At 51.5% G+C, this 25,088-nt stretch overlaps 45 non-coding genes across 45 annotated transcripts; all 45 read left to right on the forward strand.

Annotated features, from left to right (window-relative positions):
* The first annotated feature begins 358 nt into the window (after positions 1–358).
* Positions 359–429, forward strand: TRNAG-GCC (transfer RNA glycine (anticodon GCC)). The gene has a single exon. It is a non-coding gene; the product is annotated as a tRNA-Gly (tRNA).
* A 350-nt stretch (positions 430–779) lies between these two features.
* On the forward strand, positions 780–850 carry TRNAG-CCC (transfer RNA glycine (anticodon CCC)). Its single transcript has one exon. It is a non-coding gene; the product is annotated as a tRNA-Gly (tRNA).
* A 552-nt stretch (positions 851–1,402) lies between these two features.
* TRNAG-GCC (transfer RNA glycine (anticodon GCC)) lies at positions 1,403–1,473 on the forward strand. Its single transcript has one exon. It is a non-coding gene; the product is annotated as a tRNA-Gly (tRNA).
* A 350-nt stretch (positions 1,474–1,823) lies between these two features.
* Positions 1,824–1,894, forward strand: TRNAG-CCC (transfer RNA glycine (anticodon CCC)). The gene has a single exon. It is a non-coding gene; the product is annotated as a tRNA-Gly (tRNA).
* A 565-nt stretch (positions 1,895–2,459) lies between these two features.
* TRNAG-GCC (transfer RNA glycine (anticodon GCC)) lies at positions 2,460–2,530 on the forward strand. The gene has a single exon. It is a non-coding gene; the product is annotated as a tRNA-Gly (tRNA).
* Positions 2,531–2,880: 350 nt separating this feature from the next.
* TRNAG-CCC (transfer RNA glycine (anticodon CCC)) lies at positions 2,881–2,951 on the forward strand. Its single transcript has one exon. It is a non-coding gene; the product is annotated as a tRNA-Gly (tRNA).
* A 565-nt stretch (positions 2,952–3,516) lies between these two features.
* TRNAG-GCC (transfer RNA glycine (anticodon GCC)) lies at positions 3,517–3,587 on the forward strand. Its single transcript has one exon. It is a non-coding gene; the product is annotated as a tRNA-Gly (tRNA).
* A 350-nt stretch (positions 3,588–3,937) lies between these two features.
* On the forward strand, positions 3,938–4,008 carry TRNAG-CCC (transfer RNA glycine (anticodon CCC)). The gene has a single exon. It is a non-coding gene; the product is annotated as a tRNA-Gly (tRNA).
* A 565-nt stretch (positions 4,009–4,573) lies between these two features.
* Positions 4,574–4,644, forward strand: TRNAG-GCC (transfer RNA glycine (anticodon GCC)). The gene has a single exon. It is a non-coding gene; the product is annotated as a tRNA-Gly (tRNA).
* A 350-nt stretch (positions 4,645–4,994) lies between these two features.
* Positions 4,995–5,065, forward strand: TRNAG-CCC (transfer RNA glycine (anticodon CCC)). Its single transcript has one exon. It is a non-coding gene; the product is annotated as a tRNA-Gly (tRNA).
* A 551-nt stretch (positions 5,066–5,616) lies between these two features.
* TRNAG-GCC (transfer RNA glycine (anticodon GCC)) lies at positions 5,617–5,687 on the forward strand. Its single transcript has one exon. It is a non-coding gene; the product is annotated as a tRNA-Gly (tRNA).
* A 350-nt stretch (positions 5,688–6,037) lies between these two features.
* On the forward strand, positions 6,038–6,108 carry TRNAG-CCC (transfer RNA glycine (anticodon CCC)). Its single transcript has one exon. It is a non-coding gene; the product is annotated as a tRNA-Gly (tRNA).
* A 565-nt stretch (positions 6,109–6,673) lies between these two features.
* Positions 6,674–6,744, forward strand: TRNAG-GCC (transfer RNA glycine (anticodon GCC)). Its single transcript has one exon. It is a non-coding gene; the product is annotated as a tRNA-Gly (tRNA).
* A 350-nt stretch (positions 6,745–7,094) lies between these two features.
* Positions 7,095–7,165, forward strand: TRNAG-CCC (transfer RNA glycine (anticodon CCC)). Its single transcript has one exon. It is a non-coding gene; the product is annotated as a tRNA-Gly (tRNA).
* Positions 7,166–7,730: 565 nt separating this feature from the next.
* Positions 7,731–7,801, forward strand: TRNAG-GCC (transfer RNA glycine (anticodon GCC)). Its single transcript has one exon. It is a non-coding gene; the product is annotated as a tRNA-Gly (tRNA).
* A 986-nt stretch (positions 7,802–8,787) lies between these two features.
* On the forward strand, positions 8,788–8,858 carry TRNAG-GCC (transfer RNA glycine (anticodon GCC)). Its single transcript has one exon. It is a non-coding gene; the product is annotated as a tRNA-Gly (tRNA).
* Positions 8,859–9,208: 350 nt separating this feature from the next.
* TRNAG-CCC (transfer RNA glycine (anticodon CCC)) lies at positions 9,209–9,279 on the forward strand. The gene has a single exon. It is a non-coding gene; the product is annotated as a tRNA-Gly (tRNA).
* A 552-nt stretch (positions 9,280–9,831) lies between these two features.
* Positions 9,832–9,902, forward strand: TRNAG-GCC (transfer RNA glycine (anticodon GCC)). The gene has a single exon. It is a non-coding gene; the product is annotated as a tRNA-Gly (tRNA).
* Positions 9,903–10,252: 350 nt separating this feature from the next.
* TRNAG-CCC (transfer RNA glycine (anticodon CCC)) lies at positions 10,253–10,323 on the forward strand. Its single transcript has one exon. It is a non-coding gene; the product is annotated as a tRNA-Gly (tRNA).
* A 565-nt stretch (positions 10,324–10,888) lies between these two features.
* On the forward strand, positions 10,889–10,959 carry TRNAG-GCC (transfer RNA glycine (anticodon GCC)). Its single transcript has one exon. It is a non-coding gene; the product is annotated as a tRNA-Gly (tRNA).
* A 350-nt stretch (positions 10,960–11,309) lies between these two features.
* TRNAG-CCC (transfer RNA glycine (anticodon CCC)) lies at positions 11,310–11,380 on the forward strand. The gene has a single exon. It is a non-coding gene; the product is annotated as a tRNA-Gly (tRNA).
* Positions 11,381–11,942: 562 nt separating this feature from the next.
* Positions 11,943–12,013, forward strand: TRNAG-GCC (transfer RNA glycine (anticodon GCC)). The gene has a single exon. It is a non-coding gene; the product is annotated as a tRNA-Gly (tRNA).
* Positions 12,014–12,363: 350 nt separating this feature from the next.
* TRNAG-CCC (transfer RNA glycine (anticodon CCC)) lies at positions 12,364–12,434 on the forward strand. The gene has a single exon. It is a non-coding gene; the product is annotated as a tRNA-Gly (tRNA).
* Positions 12,435–12,999: 565 nt separating this feature from the next.
* TRNAG-GCC (transfer RNA glycine (anticodon GCC)) lies at positions 13,000–13,070 on the forward strand. The gene has a single exon. It is a non-coding gene; the product is annotated as a tRNA-Gly (tRNA).
* Positions 13,071–13,420: 350 nt separating this feature from the next.
* Positions 13,421–13,491, forward strand: TRNAG-CCC (transfer RNA glycine (anticodon CCC)). Its single transcript has one exon. It is a non-coding gene; the product is annotated as a tRNA-Gly (tRNA).
* Positions 13,492–14,056: 565 nt separating this feature from the next.
* Positions 14,057–14,127, forward strand: TRNAG-GCC (transfer RNA glycine (anticodon GCC)). The gene has a single exon. It is a non-coding gene; the product is annotated as a tRNA-Gly (tRNA).
* A 350-nt stretch (positions 14,128–14,477) lies between these two features.
* On the forward strand, positions 14,478–14,548 carry TRNAG-CCC (transfer RNA glycine (anticodon CCC)). Its single transcript has one exon. It is a non-coding gene; the product is annotated as a tRNA-Gly (tRNA).
* A 552-nt stretch (positions 14,549–15,100) lies between these two features.
* TRNAG-GCC (transfer RNA glycine (anticodon GCC)) lies at positions 15,101–15,171 on the forward strand. Its single transcript has one exon. It is a non-coding gene; the product is annotated as a tRNA-Gly (tRNA).
* A 350-nt stretch (positions 15,172–15,521) lies between these two features.
* Positions 15,522–15,592, forward strand: TRNAG-CCC (transfer RNA glycine (anticodon CCC)). Its single transcript has one exon. It is a non-coding gene; the product is annotated as a tRNA-Gly (tRNA).
* Positions 15,593–16,157: 565 nt separating this feature from the next.
* TRNAG-GCC (transfer RNA glycine (anticodon GCC)) lies at positions 16,158–16,228 on the forward strand. The gene has a single exon. It is a non-coding gene; the product is annotated as a tRNA-Gly (tRNA).
* Positions 16,229–16,578: 350 nt separating this feature from the next.
* Positions 16,579–16,649, forward strand: TRNAG-CCC (transfer RNA glycine (anticodon CCC)). The gene has a single exon. It is a non-coding gene; the product is annotated as a tRNA-Gly (tRNA).
* Positions 16,650–17,214: 565 nt separating this feature from the next.
* TRNAG-GCC (transfer RNA glycine (anticodon GCC)) lies at positions 17,215–17,285 on the forward strand. Its single transcript has one exon. It is a non-coding gene; the product is annotated as a tRNA-Gly (tRNA).
* A 350-nt stretch (positions 17,286–17,635) lies between these two features.
* On the forward strand, positions 17,636–17,706 carry TRNAG-CCC (transfer RNA glycine (anticodon CCC)). Its single transcript has one exon. It is a non-coding gene; the product is annotated as a tRNA-Gly (tRNA).
* Positions 17,707–18,271: 565 nt separating this feature from the next.
* Positions 18,272–18,342, forward strand: TRNAG-GCC (transfer RNA glycine (anticodon GCC)). Its single transcript has one exon. It is a non-coding gene; the product is annotated as a tRNA-Gly (tRNA).
* Positions 18,343–18,692: 350 nt separating this feature from the next.
* On the forward strand, positions 18,693–18,763 carry TRNAG-CCC (transfer RNA glycine (anticodon CCC)). The gene has a single exon. It is a non-coding gene; the product is annotated as a tRNA-Gly (tRNA).
* Positions 18,764–19,315: 552 nt separating this feature from the next.
* Positions 19,316–19,386, forward strand: TRNAG-GCC (transfer RNA glycine (anticodon GCC)). Its single transcript has one exon. It is a non-coding gene; the product is annotated as a tRNA-Gly (tRNA).
* A 350-nt stretch (positions 19,387–19,736) lies between these two features.
* TRNAG-CCC (transfer RNA glycine (anticodon CCC)) lies at positions 19,737–19,807 on the forward strand. The gene has a single exon. It is a non-coding gene; the product is annotated as a tRNA-Gly (tRNA).
* A 565-nt stretch (positions 19,808–20,372) lies between these two features.
* On the forward strand, positions 20,373–20,443 carry TRNAG-GCC (transfer RNA glycine (anticodon GCC)). Its single transcript has one exon. It is a non-coding gene; the product is annotated as a tRNA-Gly (tRNA).
* A 350-nt stretch (positions 20,444–20,793) lies between these two features.
* On the forward strand, positions 20,794–20,864 carry TRNAG-CCC (transfer RNA glycine (anticodon CCC)). Its single transcript has one exon. It is a non-coding gene; the product is annotated as a tRNA-Gly (tRNA).
* A 562-nt stretch (positions 20,865–21,426) lies between these two features.
* Positions 21,427–21,497, forward strand: TRNAG-GCC (transfer RNA glycine (anticodon GCC)). The gene has a single exon. It is a non-coding gene; the product is annotated as a tRNA-Gly (tRNA).
* A 350-nt stretch (positions 21,498–21,847) lies between these two features.
* TRNAG-CCC (transfer RNA glycine (anticodon CCC)) lies at positions 21,848–21,918 on the forward strand. The gene has a single exon. It is a non-coding gene; the product is annotated as a tRNA-Gly (tRNA).
* Positions 21,919–22,901: 983 nt separating this feature from the next.
* On the forward strand, positions 22,902–22,972 carry TRNAG-CCC (transfer RNA glycine (anticodon CCC)). Its single transcript has one exon. It is a non-coding gene; the product is annotated as a tRNA-Gly (tRNA).
* Positions 22,973–23,958: 986 nt separating this feature from the next.
* On the forward strand, positions 23,959–24,029 carry TRNAG-CCC (transfer RNA glycine (anticodon CCC)). Its single transcript has one exon. It is a non-coding gene; the product is annotated as a tRNA-Gly (tRNA).
* A 562-nt stretch (positions 24,030–24,591) lies between these two features.
* TRNAG-GCC (transfer RNA glycine (anticodon GCC)) lies at positions 24,592–24,662 on the forward strand. The gene has a single exon. It is a non-coding gene; the product is annotated as a tRNA-Gly (tRNA).
* Positions 24,663–25,012: 350 nt separating this feature from the next.
* Positions 25,013–25,083, forward strand: TRNAG-CCC (transfer RNA glycine (anticodon CCC)). The gene has a single exon. It is a non-coding gene; the product is annotated as a tRNA-Gly (tRNA).
* Positions 25,084–25,088: the final 5 nt, after the last annotated feature.

Genomic DNA, 25,088 nt, shown 5'->3' on the forward strand with positions numbered 1-25,088 from the left:
GCCCAGATTGAAAGGGTGTCAGCCTCGTGTGGCTGCAAAGATATCCCCTGAGTCCTGCGGTAGAAGTCTGGCTTTCCTGAGGCACGGTGCTCAGGGAACTGCACTCAGAGTAGCGACCCATACAAAGGCCACCCTCATCTACCAGTGTGCTTGCCTCTGTCCACTTTTCCTGTCTATAGAACCTGGCCGTTCGTGGCCGTTCGTGGCCAAGTGAGTGAGAAGGACTGCCAGGGCAGCGCAGCTCCCATTCACCCACCGGAGCTGGCGCCATCCTCATGTCACTGCAGTGCTCTGTTAAATCAGCTGCTCTGGGCTGCAATGGTCCAGAGCACTGTAGCGCCAGTGTGCAGCATGTAAGGCATTGGTGGTTCAGTGGTAGAATTCTCGCCTGCCACGCGGGAGGCCCGGGTTCGATTCCCGGCCAATGCATGAGCGTTTTGCACATGTACCTTTCGTTGACTTTGAAGCATCGTGAAAAGGAAGAGACCGAACAAAAAAACAAGCCTTGATTGCCTTGCTTGCCTTATTTCTGCTACTAGCGATCACTCTGCTGATCCCTTTTAGTAGAAGGGGCCGCTGCGCCTTGACTGGAAGCAGGGCAATCTCAGATTATGCAAAACACTCATAGAGGCCCAGCCCGAGTAGGTGCCAGTCTCACACGTCTGCAAAGGCCTTCAATGAGGCTTTCAGCAGAAGTCAAGAGTTTACGAGTGACCATTCGCATGGAACTGGCAGGTGTGTTAAATCAAGCGCTCTACCGCAGTAATGCTGCTTGTCAAGCATTGGTAGTTCAGTGGTAGAATTCTCGCTTCCCAAGCGGGAGGCCCGGGTTCGATTCCCGGCCAATGCATGGCACTTTTGTAGACGTGTCTCTTGATATTTTAAAAGGCATGGGAAAAGAAAAATGGAAACGGTAGATAAGATGATTGCATTGCTTGTCTGTTTTCTGCGCAAAGAAAGCACTCTGCTGCCCTCTTTTAGCAGAAGATGGAACGGCAGTTTCAACTTAAGGCGGGAAACCTATTATGCAAATAATTCCCAGAAGACCCCAGAAGCCCAGATTGAAAGGGTGTCAGCCTCGTGTGGCTGCAAAGATATCCCCTGAGTCCTGCGGTAGAAGTCTGGCTTTCCTGAGGCACGGTGCTCAGGGAACTGCACTCAGAGTAGCGACCCATACAAAGGCCACCCTCATCTACCAGTGTGCTTGCCTCTGTCCACTTTTCCTGTCTATAGAACCTGGCCGTTCGTGGCCAAGTGAGTGAGAAGGACTGCCAGGGCAGCGCAGCTCCCATTCACCCACCGGAGCTGGCGCCATCCTCATGTCACTGCAGTGCTCTGTTAAATCAGCTGCTCTGGGCTGCAATGGTCCAGAGCACTGTAGCACCAGTGTGCAGCATGTAAGGCATTGGTGGTTCAGTGGTAGAATTCTCGCCTGCCACGCGGGAGGCCCGGGTTCGATTCCCGGCCAATGCATGAGCGTTTTGCACATGTACCTTTCGTTGACTTTGAAGCATCGTGAAAAGGAAGAGACCGAACAAAAAAACAAGCCTTGATTGCCTTGCTTGCCTTATTTCTGCTACTAGCGATCACTCTGCTGATCCATTTTAGTAGAAGGGGCCGCTGCGCCTTGACTGGAAGCAGGGCAATCTCAGATTATGCAAACAGCTCATAGAGGCCCAGCCCGAGTAGGTGCCAGTCTCACACGTCTGCAAAGGCCTTCAATGAGGCTTTCAGCAGAAGTCAAGAGTTTACGAGTGACCATTCGCATGGAACTGGCAGGTGTGTTAAATCAAGTGCTCTACCGCAGTAATGCTGCTTGTCAGGCATTGGTAGTTCAGTGGTAGAATTCTCGCTTCCCAAGCGGGAGGCCCGGGTTCGATTCCCGGCCAATGCATGGCACTTTTGTAGACGTGTCTCTTGATATTTTAAAAGGCATGGGAAAAGAAAAATGGAAACGGTAGATAAGATGATTGCATTGCTTGTCTGTTTTCTGCGCAAAGAAAGCACTCTGCTGCCCTCTTTTAGCAGAAGATGGAACGGCAGTTTCAACTTAAGGCGGGAAACCTTCTATTATGCAAATAATTCCCAGAAGACCCCAGAAGCCCAGATTGAAAGGGTGTCAGCCTCGTGTGGCTGCAAAGATATCCCGTGAGTCCTGCGGTAGAAGTCTGGCTTTCCTGAGGCACGGTGCTCAGGGAACTGCACTCAGAGTAGCGACCCATACAAAGGCCTCCCTCATCTACCAGTGTGCTTGCCTCTGTCCACTTTTCCTGTCTATAGAACCTGGCCGTTCGTGGCCGTTCGTGGCCAAGTGAGTGAGAAGGACTGCCAGGGCAGCGCAGCTCCCATTCACCCACCGGAGCTGGCGCCATCCTCATGTCACTGCAGTGCTCTGTTAAATCAGCTGCTCTGGGCTGCAATGGTCCAGAGCACTGTAGCGCCAGTGTGCAGCATGTAAGGCATTGGTGGTTCAGTGGTAGAATTCTCGCCTGCCACGCGGGAGGCCCGGGTTCGATTCCCGGCCAATGCATGAGTGTTTTGCACATGTACCTTTCGTTGACTTTGAAGCATCGTGAAAAGGAAGAGACCGAACAAAAAAACAAGCCTTGATTGCCTTGCTTGCCTTATTTCTGCTACTAGCGATCACTCTGCTGATCCCTTTTAGTAGAAGGGGCCGCTGCGCCTTGACTGGAAGCAGGGCAATCTCAGATTATGCAAAACGCTCATAGAGGCCCAGCCCGAGTAGGTGCCAGTCTCACACGTCTGCAAAGGCCTTCAATGAGGCTTTCAGCAGAAGTCAAGAGTTTACGAGTGACCATTCGCATGGAACTGGCAGGTGTGTTAAATCAAGCGCTCTACCGCAGTAATGCTGCTTGTCAAGCATTGGTAGTTCAGTGGTAGAATTCTCGCTTCCCAAGCGGGAGGCCCGGGTTCGATTCCCGGCCAATGCATGGCACTTTTGTAGACGTGTCTCTTGATATTTTAAAAGGCATGGGAAAAGAAAAATGGAAACGGTAGATAAGATGATTGCATTGCTTGTCTGTTTTCTGCGCAAAGAAAGCAATCTGCTGCCCTCTTTTAGCAGAAGATGGAACTGCAGTTTCAACTTAAGGCGGGAAACCTTCTATTATGCAAATAATTCCCAGAAGACCCCAGAAGCCCAGATTGAAAGGGTGTCAGCCTCGTGTGGCTGCAAAGATATCCCCTGAGTCCTGCGGTAGAAGTCTGGCTTTCCTGAGGCACGGTGCTCAGGGAACTGCACTCAGAGTAGCGACCCATACAAAGGCCACCCTCATCTACCAGTGTGCTTGCCTCTGTCCACTTTTCCTGTCTATAGAACCTGGCCGTTCGTGGCCGTTCGTGGCCAAGTGAGTGAGAAGGACTGCCAGGGCAGCGCAGCTCCCATTCACCCACCGGAGCTGGCGCCATCCTCATGTCACTGCAGTGCTCTGTTAAATCAGCTGCTCTGGGCTGCAATGGTCCAGAGCACTGTAGCGCCAGTGTGCAGCATGTAAGGCATTGGTGGTTCAGTGGTAGAATTCTCGCCTGCCACGCGGGAGGCCCGGGTTCGATTCCCGGCCAATGCATGAGCGTTTTGCACATGTACCTTTCGTTGACTTTGAAGCATCGTGAAAAGGAAGAGACCGAACAAAAAAACAAGCCTTGATTGCCTTGCTTGCCTTATTTCTGCTACTAGCGATCACTCTGCTGATCCCTTTTAGTAGAAGGGGCCGCTGCGCCTTGACTGGAAGCAGGGCAATCTCAGATTATGCAAACAGCTCATAGAGGCCCAGCCCGAGTAGGTGCCAGTCTCACACGTCTGCAAAGGCCTTCAATGAGGCTTTCAGCAGAAGTCAAGAGTTTACGAGTGACCATTCGCATGGAACTGGCAGGTGTGTTAAATCAAGTGCTCTACCGCAGTAATGCTGCTTGTCAGGCATTGGTAGTTCAGTGGTAGAATTCTCGCTTCCCAAGCGGGAGGCCCGGGTTCGATTCCCGGCCAATGCATGGCACTTTTGTAGACGTGTCTCTTGATATTTTAAAAGGCATGGGAAAAGAAAAATGGAAACGGTAGATAAGATGATTGCATTGCTTGTCTGTTTTCTGCGCAAAGAAAGCACTCTGCTGCCCTCTTTTAGCAGAAGATGGAACGGCAGTTTCAACTTAAGGCGGGAAACCTTCTATTATGCAAATAATTCCCAGAAGACCCCAGAAGCCCAGATTGAAAGGGTGTCAGCCTCGTGTGGCTGCAAAGATATCCCCTGAGTCCTGCGGTAGAAGTCTGGCTTTCCTGAGGCACGGTGCTCAGGGAACTGCACTCAGAGTAGCGACCCATACAAAGGCCACCCTCATCTACCAGTGTGCTTGCCTCTGTCCACTTTTCCTGTCTATAGAACCTGGCCGTTCGTGGCCGTTCGTGGCCAAGTGAGTGAGAAGGACTGCCAGGGCAGCGCAGCTCCCATTCACCCACCGGAGCTGGCGCCATCCTCATGTCACTGCAGTGCTCTGTTAAATCAGCTGCTCTGGGCTGCAATGGTCCAGAGCACTGTAGCGCCAGTGTGCAGCATGTAAGGCATTGGTGGTTCAGTGGTAGAATTCTCGCCTGCCACGCGGGAGGCCCGGGTTCGATTCCCGGCCAATGCATGAGCGTTTTGCACATGTACCTTTCGTTGACTTTGAAGCATCGTGAAAAGGAAGAGACCGAACAAAAAAACAAGCCTTGATTGCCTTGCTTGCCTTATTTCTGCTACTAGCGATCACTCTGCTGATCCCTTTTAGTAGAAGGGGCCGCTGCGCCTTGACTGGAAGCAGGGCAATCTCAGATTATGCAAAACACTCATAGAGGCCCAGCCCGAGTAGGTGCCAGTCTCACACGTCTGCAAAGGCCTTCAATGAGGCTTTCAGCAGAAGTCAAGAGTTTACGAGTGACCATTCGCATGGAACTGGCAGGTGTGTTAAATCAAGCGCTCTACCGCAGTAATGCTGCTTGTCAAGCATTGGTAGTTCAGTGGTAGAATTCTCGCTTCCCAAGCGGGAGGCCCGGGTTCGATTCCCGGCCAATGCATGGCACTTTTGTAGACGTGTCTCTTGATATTTTAAAAGGCATGGGAAAAGAAAAATGGAAACGGTAGATAAGATGATTGCATTGCTTGTCTGTTTTCTGCGCAAAGAAAGCACTCTGCTGCCCTCTTTTAGCAGAAGATGGAACGGCAGTTTCAACTTAAGGCGGGAAACCTATTATGCAAATAATTCCCAGAAGACCCCAGAAGCCCAGATTGAAAGGTGTCAGCCTCGTGTGGCTGCAAAGATATCCCCTGAGTCCTGCGGTAGAAGTCTGGCTTTCCTGAGGCACGGTGCTCAGGGAACTGCACTCAGAGTAGCGACCCATACAAAGGCCACCCTCATCTACCAGTGTGCTTGCCTCTGTCCACTTTTCCTGTCTATAGAACCTGGCCGTTCGTGGCCAAGTGAGTGAGAAGGACTGCCAGGGCAGCGCAGCTCCCATTCACCCACCGGAGCTGGCGCCATCCTCATGTCACTGCAGTGCTCTGTTAAATCAGCTGCTCTGGGCTGCAATGGTCCAGAGCACTGTAGCACCAGTGTGCAGCATGTAAGGCATTGGTGGTTCAGTGGTAGAATTCTCGCCTGCCACGCGGGAGGCCCGGGTTCGATTCCCGGCCAATGCATGAGCGTTTTGCACATGTACCTTTCGTTGACTTTGAAGCATCGTGAAAAGGAAGAGACCGAACAAAAAAACAAGCCTTGATTGCCTTGCTTGCCTTATTTCTGCTACTAGCGATCACTCTGCTGATCCATTTTAGTAGAAGGGGCCGCTGCGCCTTGACTGGAAGCAGGGCAATCTCAGATTATGCAAACAGCTCATAGAGGCCCAGCCCGAGTAGGTGCCAGTCTCACACGTCTGCAAAGGCCTTCAATGAGGCTTTCAGCAGAAGTCAAGAGTTTACGAGTGACCATTCGCATGGAACTGGCAGGTGTGTTAAATCAAGTGCTCTACCGCAGTAATGCTGCTTGTCAGGCATTGGTAGTTCAGTGGTAGAATTCTCGCTTCCCAAGCGGGAGGCCCGGGTTTGATTCCCGGCCAATGCATGGCACTTTTGTAGACGTGTCTCTTGATATTTTAAAAGGCATGGGAAAAGAAAAATGGAAACGGTAGATAAGATGATTGCATTGCTTGTCTGTTTTCTGCGCAAAGAAAGCACTCTGCTGCCCTCTTTTAGCAGAAGATGGAACGGCAGTTTCAACTTAAGGCGGGAAACCTTCTATTATGCAAATAATTCCCAGAAGACCCCAGAAGCCCAGATTGAAAGGGTGTCAGCCTCGTGTGGCTGCAAAGATATCCCGTGAGTCCTGCGGTAGAAGTCTGGCTTTCCTGAGGCACGGTGCTCAGGGAACTGCACTCAGAGTAGCGACCCATACAAAGGCCTCCCTCATCTACCAGTGTGCTTGCCTCTGTCCACTTTTCCTGTCTATAGAACCTGGCCGTTCGTGGCCGTTCGTGGCCAAGTGAGTGAGAAGGACTGCCAGGGCAGCGCAGCTCCCATTCACCCACCGGAGCTGGCGCCATCCTCATGTCACTGCAGTGCTCTGTTAAATCAGCTGCTCTGGGCTGCAATGGTCCAGAGCACTGTAGCGCCAGTGTGCAGCATGTAAGGCATTGGTGGTTCAGTGGTAGAATTCTCGCCTGCCACGCGGGAGGCCCGGGTTCGATTCCCGGCCAATGCATGAGTGTTTTGCACATGTACCTTTCGTTGACTTTGAAGCATCGTGAAAAGGAAGAGACCGAACAAAAAAACAAGCCTTGATTGCCTTGCTTGCCTTATTTCTGCTACTAGCGATCACTCTGCTGATCCCTTTTAGTAGAAGGGGCCGCTGCGCCTTGACTGGAAGCAGGGCAATCTCAGATTATGCAAAATGCTCATAGAGGCCCAGCCCGAGTAGGTGCCAGTCTCACACGTCTGCAAAGGCCTTCAATGAGGCTTTCAGCAGAAGTCAAGAGTTTACGAGTGACCATTCGCATGGAACTGGCAGGTGTGTTAAATCAAGCGCTCTACCGCAGTAATGCTGCTTGTCAAGCATTGGTAGTTCAGTGGTAGAATTCTCGCTTCCCAAGCGGGAGGCCCGGGTTCGATTCCCGGCCAATGCATGGCACTTTTGTAGACGTGTCTCTTGATATTTTAAAAGGCATGGGAAAAGAAAAATGGAAACGGTAGATAAGATGATTGCATTGCTTGTCTGTTTTCTGCGCAAAGAAAGCAATCTGCTGCCCTCTTTTAGCAGAAGATGGAACTGCAGTTTCAACTTAAGGCGGGAAACCTTCTATTATGCAAATAATTCCCAGAAGACCCCAGAAGCCCAGATTGAAAGGGTGTCAGCCTCGTGTGGCTGCAAAGATATCCCCTGAGTCCTGCGGTAGAAGTCTGGCTTTCCTGAGGCACGGTGCTCAGGGAACTGCACTCAGAGTAGCGACCCATACAAAGGCCACCCTCATCTACCAGTGTGCTTGCCTCTGTCCACTTTTCCTGTCTATAGAACCTGGCCGTTCGTGGCCGTTCGTGGCCAAGTGAGTGAGAAGGACTGCCAGGGCAGCGCAGCTCCCATTCACCCACCGGAGCTGGCGCCATCCTCATGTCACTGCAGTGCTCTGTTAAATCAGCTGCTCTGGGCTGCAATGGTCCAGAGCACTGTAGCGCCAGTGTGCAGCATGTAAGGCATTGGTGGTTCAGTGGTAGAATTCTCGCCTGCCACGCGGGAGGCCCGGGTTCGATTCCCGGCCAATGCATGAGCGTTTTGCACATGTACCTTTCGTTGACTTTGAAGCATCGTGAAAAGGAAGAGACCGAACAAAAAAACAAGCCTTGATTGCCTTGCTTGCCTTATTTCTGCTACTAGCGATCACTCTGCTGATCCCTTTTAGTAGAAGGGGCCGCTGCGCCTTGACTGGAAGCAGGGCAATCTCAGATTATGCAAAACGCTCATAGAGGCCCAGCCCGAGTAGGTGCCAGTCTCACACGTCTGCAAAGGCCTTCAATGAGGCTTTCAGCAGAAGTCAAGAGTTTACGAGTGACCATTCGCATGGAACTGGCAGGTGTGTTAAATCAAGTGCTCTACCGCAGTAATGCTGCTTGTCAGGCATTGGTAGTTCAGTGGTAGAATTCTCGCTTCCCAAGCGGGAGGCCCGGGTTCTATTCCCGGCCAATGCATGGCACTTTTGTAGACGTGTCTCTTGATATTTTAAAAGGCATGGGAAAAGAAAAATGGAAACGGTAGATAAGATGATTGCATTGCTTGTCTGTTTTCTGCGCAAAGAAAGCACTCTGCTGCCCTCTTTTAGCAGAAGATGGAACGGCAGTTTCAACTTAAGGCGGGAAACCTTCTATTATGCAAATAATTCCCAGAAGACCCCAGAAGCCCAGATTGAAAGGGTGTCAGCCTCGTGTGGCTGCAAAGATATCCCCTGAGTCCTGCGGTAGAAGTCTGGCTTTCCTGAGGCACGGTGCTCAGGGAACTGCACTCAGAGTAGCGACCCATACAAAGGCCACCCTCATCTACCAGTGTGCTTGCCTCTGTCCACTTTTCCTGTCTATAGAACCTGGCCGTTCGTGGCCGTTCGTGGCCAAGTGAGTGAGAAGGACTGCCAGGGCAGCGCAGCTCCCATTCACCCACCGGAGCTGGCGCCATCCTCATGTCACTGCAGTGCTCTGTTAAATCAGCTGCTCTGGGCTGCAATGGTCCAGAGCACTGTAGCGCCAGTGTGCAGCATGTAAGGCATTGGTGGTTCAGTGGTAGAATTCTCGCCTGCCACGCGGGAGGCCCGGGTTCGATTCCCGGCCAATGCATGAGCGTTTTGCACATGTACCTTTCGTTGACTTTGAAGCATCGTGAAAAGGAAGAGACCGAACAAAAAAACAAGCCTTGATTGCCTTGCTTGCCTTATTTCTGCTACTAGCGATCACTCTGCTGATCCCTTTTAGTAGAAGGGGCCGCTGCGCCTTGACTGGAAGCAGGGCAATCTCAGATTATGCAAAACGCTCATAGAGGCCCAGCCCGAGTAGGTGCCAGTCTCACACGTCTGCAAAGGCCTTCAATGAGGCTTTCAGCAGAAGTCAAGAGTTTACGAGTGACCATTCGCATGGAACTGGCAGGTGTGTTAAATCAAGCGCTCTACCGCAGTAATGCTGCTTGTCAAGCATTGGTAGTTCAGTGGTAGAATTCTCGCTTCCCAAGCGGGAGGCCCGGGTTCGATTCCCGGCCAATGCATGGCACTTTTGTAGACGTGTCTCTTGATATTTTAAAAGGCATGGGAAAAGAAAAATGGAAACGGTAGATAAGATGATTGCATTGCTTGTCTGTTTTCTGCGCAAAGAAAGCACTCTGCTGCCCTCTTTTAGCAGAAGATGGAACGGCAGTTTCAACTTAAGGCGGGAAACCTATTATGCAAATAATTCCCAGAAGACCCCAGAAGCCCAGATTGAAAGGGTGTCAGCCTCGTGTGGCTGCAAAGATATCCCCTGAGTCCTGCGGTAGAAGTCTGGCTTTCCTGAGGCACGGTGCTCAGGGAACTGCACTCAGAGTAGCGACCCATACAAAGGCCACCCTCATCTACCAGTGTGCTTGCCTCTGTCCACTTTTCCTGTCTATAGAACCTGGCCGTTCGTGGCCAAGTGAGTGAGAAGGACTGCCAGGGCAGCGCAGCTCCCATTCACCCACCGGAGCTGGCGCCATCCTCATGTCACTGCAGTGCTCTGTTAAATCAGCTGCTCTGGGCTGCAATGGTCCAGAGCACTGTAGCGCCAGTGTGCAGCATGTAAGGCATTGGTGGTTCAGTGGTAGAATTCTCGCCTGCCACGCGGGAGGCCCGGGTTCGATTCCCGGCCAATGCATGAGTGTTTTGCACATGTACCTTTCGTTGACTTTGAAGCATCGTGAAAAGGAAGAGACCGAACAAAAAAACAAGCCTTGATTGCCTTGCTTGCCTTATTTCTGCTACTAGCGATCACTCTGCTGATCCCTTTTAGTAGAAGGGGCCGCTGCGCCTTGACTGGAAGCAGGGCAATCTCAGATTATGCAAAACGCTCATAGAGGCCCAGCCCGAGTAGGTGCCAGTCTCACACGTCTGCAAAGGCCTTCAATGAGGCTTTCAGCAGAAGTCAAGAGTTTACGAGTGACCATTCGCATGGAACTGGCAGGTGTGTTAAATCAAGCGCTCTACCGCAGTAATGCTGCTTGTCAAGCATTGGTAGTTCAGTGGTAGAATTCTCGCTTCCCAAGCGGGAGGCCCGGGTTCGATTCCCGGCCAATGCATGGCACTTTTGTAGACGTGTCTCTTGATATTTTAAAAGGCATGGGAAAAGAAAAATGGAAACGGTAGATAAGATGATTGCATTGCTTGTCTGTTTTCTGCGCAAAGAAAGCAATCTGCTGCCCTCTTTTAGCAGAAGATGGAACTGCAGTTTCAACTTAAGGCGGGAAACCTTCTATTATGCAAATAATTCCCAGAAGACCCCAGAAGCCCAGATTGAAAGGGTGTCAGCCTCGTGTGGCTGCAAAGATATCCCCTGAGTCCTGCGGTAGAAGTCTGGCTTTCCTGAGGCACGGTGCTCAGGGAACTGCACTCAGAGTAGCGACCCATACAAAGGCCACCCTCATCTACCAGTGTGCTTGCCTCTGTCCACTTTTCCTGTCTATAGAACCTGGCCGTTCGTGGCCGTTCGTGGCCAAGTGAGTGAGAAGGACTGCCAGGGCAGCGCAGCTCCCATTCACCCACCGGAGCTGGCGCCATCCTCATGTCACTGCAGTGCTCTGTTAAATCAGCTGCTCTGGGCTGCAATGGTCCAGAGCACTGTAGCGCCAGTGTACAGCATGTAAGGCATTGGTGGTTCAGTGGTAGAATTCTCGCCTGCCACGCGGGAGGCCCGGGTTCGATTCCCGGCCAATGCATGAGCGTTTTGCACATGTACCTTTCGTTGACTTTGAAGCATCGTGAAAAGGAAGAGACCGAACAAAAAAACAAGCCTTGATTGCCTTGCTTGCCTTATTTCTGCTACTAGCGATCACTCTGCTGATCCCTTTTAGTAGAAGGGGCCGCTGCGCCTTGACTGGAAGCAGGGCAATCTCAGATTATGCAAAACGCTCATAGAGGCCCAGCCCGAGTAGGTGCCAGTCTCACACGTCTGCAAAGGCCTTCAATGAGGCTTTCAGCAGAAGTCAAGAGTTTACGAGTGACCATTCGCATGGAACTGGCAGGTGTGTTAAATCAAGTGCTCTACCGCAGTAATGCTGCTTGTCAGGCATTGGTAGTTCAGTGGTAGAATTCTCGCTTCCCAAGCGGGAGGCCCGGGTTCGATTCCCGGCCAATGCATGGCACTTTTGTAGACGTGTCTCTTGATATTTTAAAAGGCATGGGAAAAGAAAAATGGAAACGGTAGATAAGATGATTGCATTGCTTGTCTGTTTTCTGCGCAAAGAAAGCACTCTGCTGCCCTCTTTTAGCAGAAGATGGAACGGCAGTTTCAATTTAAGGCGGGAAACCTATTATGCAAATAATTCCCAGAAGACCCCAGAAGCCCAGATTGAAAGGGTGTCAGCCTCGTGTGGCTGCAAAGATATCCCCTGAGTCCTGCGGTAGAAGTCTGGCTTTCCTGAGGCACGGTGCTCAGGGAACTGCACTCAGAGTAGCGACCCATACAAAGGCCACCCTCATCTACCAGTGTGCTTGCCTCTGTCCACTTTTCCTGTCTATAGAACCTGGCCGTTCGTGGCCGTTCGTGGCCAAGTGAGTGAGAAGGACTGCCAGGGCAGCGCAGCTCCCATTCACCCACCGGAGCTGGCGCCATCCTCATGTCACTGCAGTGCTCTGTTAAATCAGCTGCTCTGGGCTGCAATGGTCCAGAGCACTGTAGCGCCAGTGTGCAGCATGTAAGGCATTGGTGGTTCAGTGGTAGAATTCTCGCCTGCCACGCGGGAGGCCCGGGTTCGATTCCCGGCCAATGCATGAGCGTTTTGCACATGTACCTTTCGTTGACTTTGAAGCATCGTGAAAAGGAAGAGACCGAACAAAAAAACAAGCCTTGATTGCCTTGCTTGCCTTATTTCTGCTACTAGCGATCACTCTGCTGATCCCTTTTAGTAGAAGGGGCCGCTGCGCCTTGACTGGAAGCAGGGCAATCTCAGATTATGCAAAACGCTCATAGAGGCCCAGCCCGAGTAGGTGCCAGTCTCACACGTCTGCAAAGGCCTTCAATGAGGCTTTCAGCAGAAGTCAAGAGTTTACGAGTGACCATTCGCATGGAACTGGCAGGTGTGTTAAATCAAGCGCTCTACCGCAGTAATGCTGCTTGTCAAGCATTGGTAGTTCAGTGGTAGAATTCTCGCTTCCCAAGCGGGAGGCCCGGGTTCGATTCCCGGCCAATGCATGGCACTTTTGTAGACGTGTCTCTTGATATTTTAAAAGGCATGGGAAAAGAAAAATGGAAACGGTAGATAAGATGATTGCATTGCTTGTCTGTTTTCTGCGCAAAGAAAGCAATCTGCTGCCCTCTTTTAGCAGAAGATGGAACTGCAGTTTCAACTTAAGGCGGGAAACCTTCTATTATGCAAATAATTCCCAGAAGACCCCAGAAGCCCAGATTGAAAGGGTGTCAGCCTCGTGTGGCTGCAAAGATATCCCCTGAGTCCTGCGGTAGAAGTCTGGCTTTCCTGAGGCACGGTGCTCAGGGAACTGCACTCAGAGTAGCGACCCATACAAAGGCCACCCTCATCTACCAGTGTGCTTGCCTCTGTCCACTTTTCCTGTCTATAGAACCTGGCCGTTCGTGGCCGTTCGTGGCCAAGTGAGTGAGAAGGACTGCCAGGGCAGCGCAGCTCCCATTCACCCACCGGAGCTGGCGCCATCCTCATGTCACTGCAGTGCTCTGTTAAATCAGCTGCTCTGGGCTGCAATGGTCCAGAGCACTGTAGCGCCAGTGTGCAGCATGTAAGGCATTGGTGGTTCAGTGGTAGAATTCTCGCCTGCCACGCGGGAGGCCCGGGTTCGATTCCCGGCCAATGCATGAGCGTTTTGCACATGTACCTTTCGTTGACTTTGAAGCATCGTGAAAAGGAAGAGACCGAACAAAAAAACAAGCCTTGATTGCCTTGCTTGCCTTATTTCTGCTACTAGCGATCACTCTGCTGATCCCTTTTAGTAGAAGGGGCCGCTGCGCCTTGACTGGAAGCAGGGCAATCTCAGATTATGCAAACAGCTCATAGAGGCCCAGCCCGAGTAGGTGCCAGTCTCACACGTCTGCAAAGGCCTTCAATGAGGCTTTCAGCAGAAGTCAAGAGTTTACGAGTGACCATTCGCATGGAACTGGCAGGTGTGTTAAATCAAGTGCTCTACCGCAGTAATGCTGCTTGTCAGGCATTGGTAGTTCAGTGGTAGAATTCTCGCTTCCCAAGCGGGAGGCCCGGGTTCGATTCCCGGCCAATGCATGGCACTTTTGTAGACGTGTCTCTTGATATTTTAAAAGGCATGGGAAAAGAAAAATGGAAACGGTAGATAAGATGATTGCATTGCTTGTCTGTTTTCTGCGCAAAGAAAGCACTCTGCTGCCCTCTTTTAGCAGAAGATGGAACGGCAGTTTCAACTTAAGGCGGGAAACCTTCTATTATGCAAATAATTCCCAGAAGACCCCAGAAGCCCAGATTGAAAGGGTGTCAGCCTCGTGTGGCTGCAAAGATATCCCCTGAGTCCTGCGGTAGAAGTCTGGCTTTCCTGAGGCACGGTGCTCAGGGAACTGCACTCAGAGTAGCGACCCATACAAAGGCCACCCTCATCTACCAGTGTGCTTGCCTCTGTCCACTTTTCCTGTCTATAGAACCTGGCCGTTCGTGGCCGTTCGTGGCCAAGTGAGTGAGAAGGACTGCCAGGGCAGCGCAGCTCCCATTCACCCACCGGAGCTGGCGCCATCCTCATGTCACTGCAGTGCTCTGTTAAATCAGCTGCTCTGGGCTGCAATGGTCCAGAGCACTGTAGCGCCAGTGTGCAGCATGTAAGGCATTGGTGGTTCAGTGGTAGAATTCTCGCCTGCCACGCGGGAGGCCCGGGTTCGATTCCCGGCCAATGCATGAGCGTTTTGCACATGTACCTTTCGTTGACTTTGAAGCATCGTGAAAAGGAAGAGACCGAACAAAAAAACAAGCCTTGATTGCCTTGCTTGCCTTATTTCTGCTACTAGCGATCACTCTGCTGATCCCTTTTAGTAGAAGGGGCCGCTGCGCCTTGACTGGAAGCAGGGCAATCTCAGATTATGCAAAACACTCATAGAGGCCCAGCCCGAGTAGGTGCCAGTCTCACACGTCTGCAAAGGCCTTCAATGAGGCTTTCAGCAGAAGTCAAGAGTTTACGAGTGACCATTCGCATGGAACTGGCAGGTGTGTTAAATCAAGCGCTCTACCGCAGTAATGCTGCTTGTCAAGCATTGGTAGTTCAGTGGTAGAATTCTCGCTTCCCAAGCGGGAGGCCCGGGTTCGATTCCCGGCCAATGCATGGCACTTTTGTAGACGTGTCTCTTGATATTTTAAAAGGCATGGGAAAAGAAAAATGGAAACGGTAGATAAGATGATTGCATTGCTTGTCTGTTTTCTGCGCAAAGAAAGCACTCTGCTGCCCTCTTTTAGCAGAAGATGGAACGGCAGTTTCAACTTAAGGCGGGAAACCTATTATGCAAATAATTCCCAGAAGACCCCAGAAGCCCAGATTGAAAGGGTGTCAGCCTCGTGTGGCTGCAAAGATATCCCCTGAGTCCTGCGGTAGAAGTCTGGCTTTCCTGAGGCACGGTGCTCAGGGAACTGCACTCAGAGTAGCGACCCATACAAAGGCCACCCTCATCTACCAGTGTGCTTGCCTCTGTCCACTTTTCCTGTCTATAGAACCTGGCCGTTCGTGGCCAAGTGAGTGAGAAGGACTGCCAGGGCAGCGCAGCTCCCATTCACCCACCGGAGCTGGCGCCATCCTCATGTCACTGCAGTGCTCTGTTAAATCAGCTGCTCTGGGCTGCAATGGTCCAGAGCACTGTAGCACCAGTGTGCAGCATGTAAGGCATTGGTGGTTCAGTGGTAGAATTCTCGCCTGCCACGCGGGAGGCCCGGGTTCGATTCCCGGCCAATGCATGAGCGTTTTGCACATGTACCTTTCGTTGACTTTGAAGCATCGTGAAAAGGAAGAGACCGAACAAAAAAACAAGCCTTGATTGCCTTGCTTGCCTTATTTCTGCTACTAGCGATCACTCTGCTGATCCCTTTTAGTAGAAGGGGCCGCTGCGCCTTGACTGGAAGCAGGGCAATCTCAGATTATGCAAACAGCTCATAGAGGCCCAGCCCGAGTAGGTGCCAGTCTCACACGTCTGCAAAGGCCTTCAATGAGGCTTTCAGCAGAAGTCAAGAGTTTACGAGTGACCATTCGCATGGAACTGGCAGGTGTGTTAAATCAAGTGCTCTACCGCAGTAATGCTGCTTGTCAGGCATTGGTAGTTCAGTGGTAGAATTCTCGCTTCCCAAGCGGGAGGCCCGGGTTCGATTCCCGGCCAATGCATGGCACTTTTGTAGACGTGTCTCTTGATATTTTAAAAGGCATGGGAAAAGAAAAATGGAAACGGTAGATAAGATGATTGCATTGCTTGTCTGTTTTCTGCGCAAAGAAAGCACTCTGCTGCCCTCTTTTAGCAGAAGATGGAACGGCAGTTTCAACTTAAGGCGGGAAACCTTCTATTATGCAAATAATTCCCAGAAGACCCCAGAAGCCCAGATTGAAAGGGTGTCAGCCTCGTGTGGCTGCAAAGATATCCCCTGAGTCCTGCGGTAGAAGTCTGGCTTTCCTGAGGCACGGTGCTCAGGGAACTGCACTCAGAGTAGCGACCCATACAAAGGCCTCCCTCATCTACCAGTGTGCTTGCCTCTGTCCACTTTTCCTGTCTATAGAACCTGGCCGTTCGTGGCCGTTCGTGGCCAAGTGAGTGAGAAGGACTGCCAGGGCAGCGCAGCTCCCATTCACCCACCGGAGCTGGCGCCATCCTCATGTCACTGCAGTGCTCTGTTAAATCAGCTGCTCTGGGCTGCAATGGTCCAGAGCACTGTAGCGCCAGTGTGCAGCATGTAAGGCATTGGTGGTTCAGTGGTAGAATTCTCGCCTGCCACGCGGGAGGCCCGGGTTCGATTCCCGGCCAATGCATGAGTGTTTTGCACATGTACCTTTCGTTGACTTTGAAGCATCGTGAAAAGGAAGAGACCGAACAAAAAAACAAGCCTTGATTGCCTTGCTTGCCTTATTTCTGCTACTAGCGATCACTCTGCTGATCCCTTTTAGTAGAAGGGGCCGCTGCGCCTTGACTGGAAGCAGGGCAATCTCAGATTATGCAAAACGCTCATAGAGGCCCAGCCCGAGTAGGTGCCAGTCTCACACGTCTGCAAAGGCCTTCAATGAGGCTTTCAGCAGAAGTCAAGAGTTTACGAGTGACCATTCGCATGGAACTGGCAGGTGTGTTAAATCAAGCGCTCTACCGCAGTAATGCTGCTTGTCAAGCATTGGTAGTTCAGTGGTAGAATTCTCGCTTCCCAAGCGGGAGGCCCGGGTTCGATTCCCGGCCAATGCATGGCACTTTTGTAGACGTGTCTCTTGATATTTTAAAAGGCATGGGAAAAGAAAAATGGAAACGGTAGATAAGATGATTGCATTGCTTGTCTGTTTTCTGCGCAAAGAAAGCAATCTGCTGCCCTCTTTTAGCAGAAGATGGAACTGCAGTTTCAACTTAAGGCGGGAAACCTTCTATTATGCAAATAATTCCCAGAAGACCCCAGAAGCCCAGATTGAAAGGGTGTCAGCCTCGTGTGGCTGCAAAGATATCCCCTGAGTCCTGCGGTAGAAGTCTGGCTTTCCTGAGGCACGGTGCTCAGGGAACTGCACTCAGAGTAGCGACCCATACAAAGGCCACCCTCATCTACCAGTGTGCTTGCCTCTGTCCACTTTTCCTGTCTATAGAACCTGGCCGTTCGTGGCCGTTCGTGGCCAAGTGAGTGAGAAGGACTGCCAGGGCAGCGCAGCTCCCATTCACCCACCGGAGCTGGCGCCATCCTCATGTCACTGCAGTGCTCTGTTAAATCAGCTGCTCTGGGCTGCAATGGTCCAGAGCACTGTAGCGCCAGTGTGCAGCATGTAAGGCATTGGTGGTTCAGTGGTAGAATTCTCGCCTGCCACGCGGGAGGCCCGGGTTCGATTCCCGGCCAATGCATGAGCGTTTTGCACATGTACCTTTCGTTGACTTTGAAGCATCGTGAAAAGGAAGAGACCGAACAAAAAAACAAGCCTTGATTGCCTTGCTTGCCTTATTTCTGCTACTAGCGATCACTCTGCTGATCCCTTTTAGTAGAAGGGGCCGCTGCGCCTTGACTGGAAGCAGGGCAATCTCAGATTATGCAAAACGCTCATAGAGGCCCAGCCCGAGTAGGTGCCAGTCTCACACGTCTGCAAAGGCCTTCAATGAGGCTTTCAGCAGAAGTCAAGAGTTTACGAGTGACCATTCGCATGGAACTGGCAGGTGTGTTAAATCAAGTGCTCTACCGCAGTAATGCTGCTTGTCAGGCATTGGTAGTTCAGTGGTAGAATTCTCGCTTCCCAAGCGGGAGGCCCGGGTTCGATTCCCGGCCAATGCATGGCACTTTTGTAGACGTGTCTCTTGATATTTTAAAAGGCATGGGAAAAGAAAAATGGAAACGGTAGATAAGATGATTGCATTGCTTGTCTGTTTTCTGCGCAAAGAAAGCACTCTGCTGCCCTCTTTTAGCAGAAGATGGAACGGCAGTTTCAACTTAAGGCGGGAAACCTTCTATTATGCAAATAATTCCCAGAAGACCCCAGAAGCCCAGATTGAAAGGGTGTCAGCCTCGTGTGGCTGCAAAGATATCCCCTGAGTCCTGCGGTAGAAGTCTGGCTTTCCTGAGGCACGGTGCTCAGGGAACTGCACTCAGAGTAGCGACCCATACAAAGGCCACCCTCATCTACCAGTGTGCTTGCCTCTGTCCACTTTTCCTGTCTATAGAACCTGGCCGTTCGTGGCCGTTCGTGGCCAAGTGAGTGAGAAGGACTGCCAGGGCAGCGCAGCTCCCATTCACCCACCGGAGCTGGCGCCATCCTCATGTCACTGCAGTGCTCTGTTAAATCAGCTGCTCTGGGCTGCAATGGTCCAGAGCACTGTAGCGCCAGTGTGCAGCATGTAAGGCATTGGTGGTTCAGTGGTAGAATTCTCGCCTGCCACGCGGGAGGCCCGGGTTCGATTCCCGGCCAATGCATGAGCGTTTTGCACATGTACCTTTCGTTGACTTTGAAGCATCGTGAAAAGGAAGAGACCGAACAAAAAAACAAGCCTTGATTGCCTTGCTTGCCTTATTTCTGCTACTAGCGATCACTCTGCTGATCCCTTTTAGTAGAAGGGGCCGCTGCGCCTTGACTGGAAGCAGGGCAATCTCAGATTATGCAAAACGCTCATAGAGGCCCAGCCCGAGTAGGTGCCAGTCTCACACGTCTGCAAAGGCCTTCAATGAGGCTTTCAGCAGAAGTCAAGAGTTTACGAGTGACCATTCGCATGGAACTGGCAGGTGTGTTAAATCAAGCGCTCTACCGCAGTAATGCTGCTTGTCAAGCATTGGTAGTTCAGTGGTAGAATTCTCGCTTCCCAAGCGGGAGGCCCGGGTTCGATTCCCGGCCAATGCATGGCACTTTTGTAGACGTGTCTCTTGATATTTTAAAAGGCATGGGAAAAGAAAAATGGAAACGGTAGATAAGATGATTGCATTGCTTGTCTGTTTTCTGCGCAAAGAAAGCACTCTGCTGCCCTCTTTTAGCAGAAGATGGAACGGCAGTTTCAACTTAAGGCGGGAAACCTATTATGCAAATAATTCCCAGAAGACCCCAGAAGCCCAGATTGAAAGGGTGTCAGCCTCGTGTGGCTGCAAAGATATCCCCTGAGTCCTGCGGTAGAAGTCTGGCTTTCCTGAGGCACGGTGCTCAGGGAACTGCACTCAGAGTAGCGACCCATACAAAGGCCACCCTCATCTACCAGTGTGCTTGCCTCTGTCCACTTTTCCTGTCTATAGAACCTGGCCGTTCGTGGCCAAGTGAGTGAGAAGGACTGCCAGGGCAGCGCAGCTCCCATTCACCCACCGGAGCTGGCGCCATCCTCATGTCACTGCAGTGCTCTGTTAAATCAGCTGCTCTGGGCTGCAATGGTCCAGAGCACTGTAGCGCCAGTGTGCAGCATGTAAGGCATTGGTGGTTCAGTGGTAGAATTCTCGCCTGCCACGCGGGAGGCCCGGGTTCGATTCCCGGCCAATGCATGAGTGTTTTGCACATGTACCTTTCGTTGACTTTGAAGCATCGTGAAAAGGAAGAGACCGAACAAAAAAACAAGCCTTGATTGCCTTGCTTGCCTTATTTCTGCTACTAGCGATCACTCTGCTGATCCCTTTTAGTAGAAGGGGCCGCTGCGCCTTGACTGGAAGCAGGGCAATCTCAGATTATGCAAAACGCTCATAGAGGCCCAGCCCGAGTAGGTGCCAGTCTCACACGTCTGCAAAGGCCTTCAATGAGGCTTTCAGCAGAAGTCAAGAGTTTACGAGTGACCATTCGCATGGAACTGGCAGGTGTGTTAAATCAAGCGCTCTACCGCAGTAATGCTGCTTGTCAAGCATTGGTAGTTCAGTGGTAGAATTCTCGCTTCCCAAGCGGGAGGCCCGGGTTCGATTCCCGGCCAATGCATGGCACTTTTGTAGACGTGTCTCTTGATATTTTAAAAGGCATGGGAAAAGAAAAATGGAAACGGTAGATAAGATGATTGCATTGCTTGTCTGTTTTCTGCGCAAAGAAAGCAATCTGCTGCCCTCTTTTAGCAGAAGATGGAACTGCAGTTTCAACTTAAGGCGGGAAACCTTCTATTATGCAAATAATTCCCAGAAGACCCCAGAAGCCCAGATTGAAAGGGTGTCAGCCTCGTGTGGCTGCAAAGATATCCCCTGAGTCCTGCGGTAGAAGTCTGGCTTTCCTGAGGCACGGTGCTCAGGGAACTGCACTCAGAGTAGCGACCCATACAAAGGCCACCCTCATCTACCAGTGTGCTTGCCTCTGTCCACTTTTCCTGTCTATAGAACCTGGCCGTTCGTGGCCGTTCGTGGCCAAGTGAGTGAGAAGGACTGCCAGGGCAGCGCAGCTCCCATTCACCCACCGGAGCTGGCGCCATCCTCATGTCACTGCAGTGCTCTGTTAAATCAGCTGCTCTGGGCTGCAATGGTCCAGAGCACTGTAGCGCCAGTGTACAGCATGTAAGGCATTGGTGGTTCAGTGGTAGAATTCTCGCCTGCCACGCGGGAGGCCCGGGTTCGATTCCCGGCCAATGCATGAGCGTTTTGCACATGTACCTTTCGTTGACTTTGAAGCATCGTGAAAAGGAAGAGACCGAACAAAAAAACAAGCCTTGATTGCCTTGCTTGCCTTATTTCTGCTACTAGCGATCACTCTGCTGATCCCTTTTAGTAGAAGGGGCCGCTGCGCCTTGACTGGAAGCAGGGCAATCTCAGATTATGCAAAACGCTCATAGAGGCCCAGCCCGAGTAGGTGCCAGTCTCACACGTCTGCAAAGGCCTTCAATGAGGCTTTCAGCAGAAGTCAAGAGTTTACGAGTGACCATTCGCATGGAACTGGCAGGTGTGTTAAATCAAGTGCTCTACCGCAGTAATGCTGCTTGTCAGGCATTGGTAGTTCAGTGGTAGAATTCTCGCTTCCCAAGCGGGAGGCCCGGGTTCGATTCCCGGCCAATGCATGGCACTTTTGTAGACGTGTCTCTTGATATTTTAAAAGGCATGGGAAAAGAAAAATGGAAACGGTAGATAAGATGATTGCATTGCTTGTCTGTTTTCTGCGCAAAGAAAGCACTCTGCTGCCCTCTTTTAGCAGAAGATGGAACGGCAGTTTCAATTTAAGGCGGGAAACCTATTATGCAAATAATTCCCAGAAGACCCCAGAAGCCCAGATTGAAAGGGTGTCAGCCTCGTGTGGCTGCAAAGATATCCCCTGAGTCCTGCGGTAGAAGTCTGGCTTTCCTGAGGCACGGTGCTCAGGGAACTGCACTCAGAGTAGCGACCCATACAAAGGCCACCCTCATCTACCAGTGTGCTTGCCTCTGTCCACTTTTCCTGTCTATAGAACCTGGCCGTTCGTGGCCGTTCGTGGCCAAGTGAGTGAGAAGGACTGCCAGGGCAGCGCAGCTCCCATTCACCCACCGGAGCTGGCGCCATCCTCATGTCACTGCAGTGCTCTGTTAAATCAGCTGCTCTGGGCTGCAATGGTCCAGAGCACTGTAGCGCCAGTGTGCAGCATGTAAGGCATTGGTGGTTCAGTGGTAGAATTCTCGCCTGCCACGCGGGAGGCCCGGGTTCGATTCCCGGCCAATGCATGAGCGTTTTGCACATGTACCTTTCGTTGACTTTGAAGCATCGTGAAAAGGAAGAGACCGAACAAAAAAACAAGCCTTGATTGCCTTGCTTGCCTTATTTCTGCTACTAGCGATCACTCTGCTGATCCCTTTTAGTAGAAGGGGCCGCTGCGCCTTGACTGGAAGCAGGGCAATCTCAGATTATGCAAAACACTCATAGAGGCCCAGCCCGAGTAGGTGCCAGTCTCACACGTCTGCAAAGGCCTTCAATGAGGCTTTCAGCAGAAGTCAAGAGTTTACGAGTGACCATTCGCATGGAACTGGCAGGTGTGTTAAATCAAGCGCTCTACCGCAGTAATGCTGCTTGTCAAGCATTGGTAGTTCAGTGGTAGAATTCTCGCTTCCCAAGCGGGAGGCCCGGGTTCGATTCCCGGCCAATGCATGGCACTTTTGTAGACGTGTCTCTTGATATTTTAAAAGGCATGGGAAAAGAAAAATGGAAACGGTAGATAAGATGATTGCATTGCTTGTCTGTTTTCTGCGCAAAGAAAGCACTCTGCTGCCCTCTTTTAGCAGAAGATGGAACGGCAGTTTCAACTTAAGGCGGGAAACCTATTATGCAAATAATTCCCAGAAGACCCCAGAAGCCCAGATTGAAAGGGTGTCAGCCTCGTGTGGCTGCAAAGATATCCCCTGAGTCCTGCGGTAGAAGTCTGGCTTTCCTGAGGCACGGTGCTCAGGGAACTGCACTCAGAGTAGCGACCCATACAAAGGCCACCCTCATCTACCAGTGTGCTTGCCTCTGTCCACTTTTCCTGTCTATAGAACCTGGCCGTTCGTGGCCGTTCGTGGCCAAGTGAGTGAGAAGGACTGCCAGGGCAGCGCAGCTCCCATTCACCCACCGGAGCTGGCGCCATCCTCATGTCACTGCAGTGCTCTGTTAAATCAGCTGCTCTGGGCTGCAATGGTCCAGAGCACTGTAGCGCCAGTGTGCAGCATGTAAGGCATTGGTGGTTCAGTGGTTGAATTCTCGCCTGCCACGCGGGAGGCCCGGGTTCGATTCCCGGCCAATGCATGAGTGTTTTGCACATGTACCTTTCGTTGACTTTGAAGCATCGTGAAAAGGAAGAGACCGAACAAAAAAACAAGCCTTGATTGCCTTGCTTGCCTTATTTCTGCTACTAGCGATCACTCTGCTGATCCCTTTTAGTAGAAGGGGCCGCTGCGCCTTGACTGGAAGCAGGGCAATCTCAGATTATGCAAAACGCTCATAGAGGCCCAGCCCGAGTAGGTGCCAGTCTCACACGTCTGCAAAGGCCTTCAATGAGGCTTTCAGCAGAAGTCAAGAGTTTACGAGTGACCATTCGCATGGAACTGGCAGGTGTGTTAAATCAAGCGCTCTACCGCAGTAATGCTGCTTGTCAAGCATTGGTAGTTCAGTGGTAGAATTCTCGCTTCCCAAGCAGGAGGCCCGGGTTCGATTCCCGGCCAATGCATGGCACTTTTGTAGACGTGTCTCTTGATATTTTAAAAGGCATGGGAAAAGAAAAATGGAAACGGTAGATAAGATGATTGCATTGCTTGTCTGTTTTCTGCGCAAAGAAAGCAATCTGCTGCCCTCTTTTAGCAGAAGATGGAACTGCAGTTTCAACTTAAGGCGGGAAACCTTCTATTATGCAAATAATTCCCAGAAGACCCCAGAAGCCCAGATTGAAAGGGTGTCAGCCTCGTGTGGCTGCAAAGATATCCCCTGAGTCCTGCGGTAGAAGTCTGGCTTTCCTGAGGCACGGTGCTCAGGGAACTGCACTCAGAGTAGCGACCCATACAAAGGCCACCCTCATCTACCAGTGTGCTTGCCTCTGTCCACTTTTCCTGTCTATAGAACCTGGCCGTTCGTGGCCGTTCGTGGCCAAGTGAGTGAGAAGGACTGCCAGGGCAGCGCAGCTCCCATTCACCCACCGGAGCTGGCGCCATCCTCATGTCACTGCAGTGCTCTGTTAAATCAGCTGCTCTGGGCTGCAATGGTCCAGAGCACTGTAGCGCCAGTGTACAGCATGTAAGGCATTGGTGGTTCAGTGGTAGAATTCTCACCTGCCACGCGGGAGGCCCGGGTTCGATTCCCGGCCAATGCATGAGTGTTTTGCACATGTACCTTTCGTTGACTTTGAAGCATCGTGAAAAGGAAGAGACCGAACAAAAAAACAAGCCTTGATTGCCTTGCTTGCCTTATTTCTGCTACTAGCGATCGCTCTGCTGATCCCTTTTAGTAGAAGGGGCCGCTGCGCCTTGACTGGAAGCAGGGCAATCTCAGATTATGCAAAACGCTCATAGAGGCCCAGCCCGAGTAGGTGCCAGTCTCACACGTCTGCAAAGGCCTTCAATGAGGCTTTCAGCAGAAGTCAAGAGTTTACGAGTGACCATTCGCATGGAACTGGCAGGTGTGTTAAATCAAGTGCTCTACCGCAGTAATGCTGCTTGTCAGGCATTGGTAGTTCAGTGGTAGAATTCTCGCTTCCCAAGCGGGAGGCCCGGGTTCGATTCCCGGCCAATGCATGGCACTTTTGTAGACGTGTCTCTTGATATTTTAAAAGGCATGGGAAAAGAAAAATGGAAACGGTAGATAAGATGATTGCATTGCTTGTCTGTTTTCTGCGCAAAGAAAGCACTCTGCTGCCCTCTTTTAGCAGAAGATGGAACGGCAGTTTCAATTTAAGGCGGGAAACCTATTATGCAAATAATTCCCAGAAGACCCCAGAAGCCCAGATTGAAAGGGTGTCAGCCTCGTGTGGCTGCAAAGATATCCCCTGAGTCCTGCGGTAGAAGTCTGGCTTTCCTGAGGCACGGTGCTCAGGGAACTGCACTCAGAGTAGCGACCCATACAAAGGCCACCCTCATCTACCAGTGTGCTTGCCTCTGTCCACTTTTCCTGTCTATAGAACCTGGCCGTTCGTGGCCGTTCGTGGCCAAGTGAGTGAGAAGGACTGCCAGGGCAGCGCAGCTCCCATTCACCCACCGGAGCTGGCGCCATCCTCATGTCACTGCAGTGCTCTGTTAAATCAGCTGCTCTGGGCTGCAATGGTCCAGAGCACTGTAGCGCCAGTGTGCAGCATGTAAGGCATTGGTGGTTCAGTGGTAGAATTCTCGCCTGCCACGCGGGAGGCCCGGGTTCGATTCCCGGCCAATGCATGAGCGTTTTGCACATGTACCTTTCGTTGACTTTGAAGCATCGTGAAAAGGAAGAGACCGAACAAAAAAACAAGCCTTGATTGCCTTGCTTGCCTTATTTCTGCTACTAGCGATCACTCTGCTGATCCCTTTTAGTAGAAGGGGCCGCTGCGCCTTGACTGGAAGCAGGGCAATCTCAGATTATGCAAAACACTCATAGAGGCCCAGCCCGAGTAGGTGCCAGTCTCACACGTCTGCAAAGGCCTTCAATGAGGCTTTCAGCAGAAGTCAAGAGTTTACGAGTGACCATTCGCATGGAACTGGCAGGTGTGTTAAATCAAGCGCTCTACCGCAGTAATGCTGCTTGTCAAGCATTGGTAGTTCAGTGGTAGAATTCTCGCTTCCCAAGCGGGAGGCCCGGGTTCGATTCCCGGCCAATGCATGGCA

This window comes from Ambystoma mexicanum, unplaced genomic scaffold (assembly GCF_040938575.1).
Source record: "Ambystoma mexicanum isolate Mex_15411 unplaced genomic scaffold, UKY_AmexF1_1 Mex_scaf52, whole genome shotgun sequence".
NCBI classification, from domain to species: Eukaryota; Metazoa; Chordata; class Amphibia; order Caudata; family Ambystomatidae; genus Ambystoma; species Ambystoma mexicanum.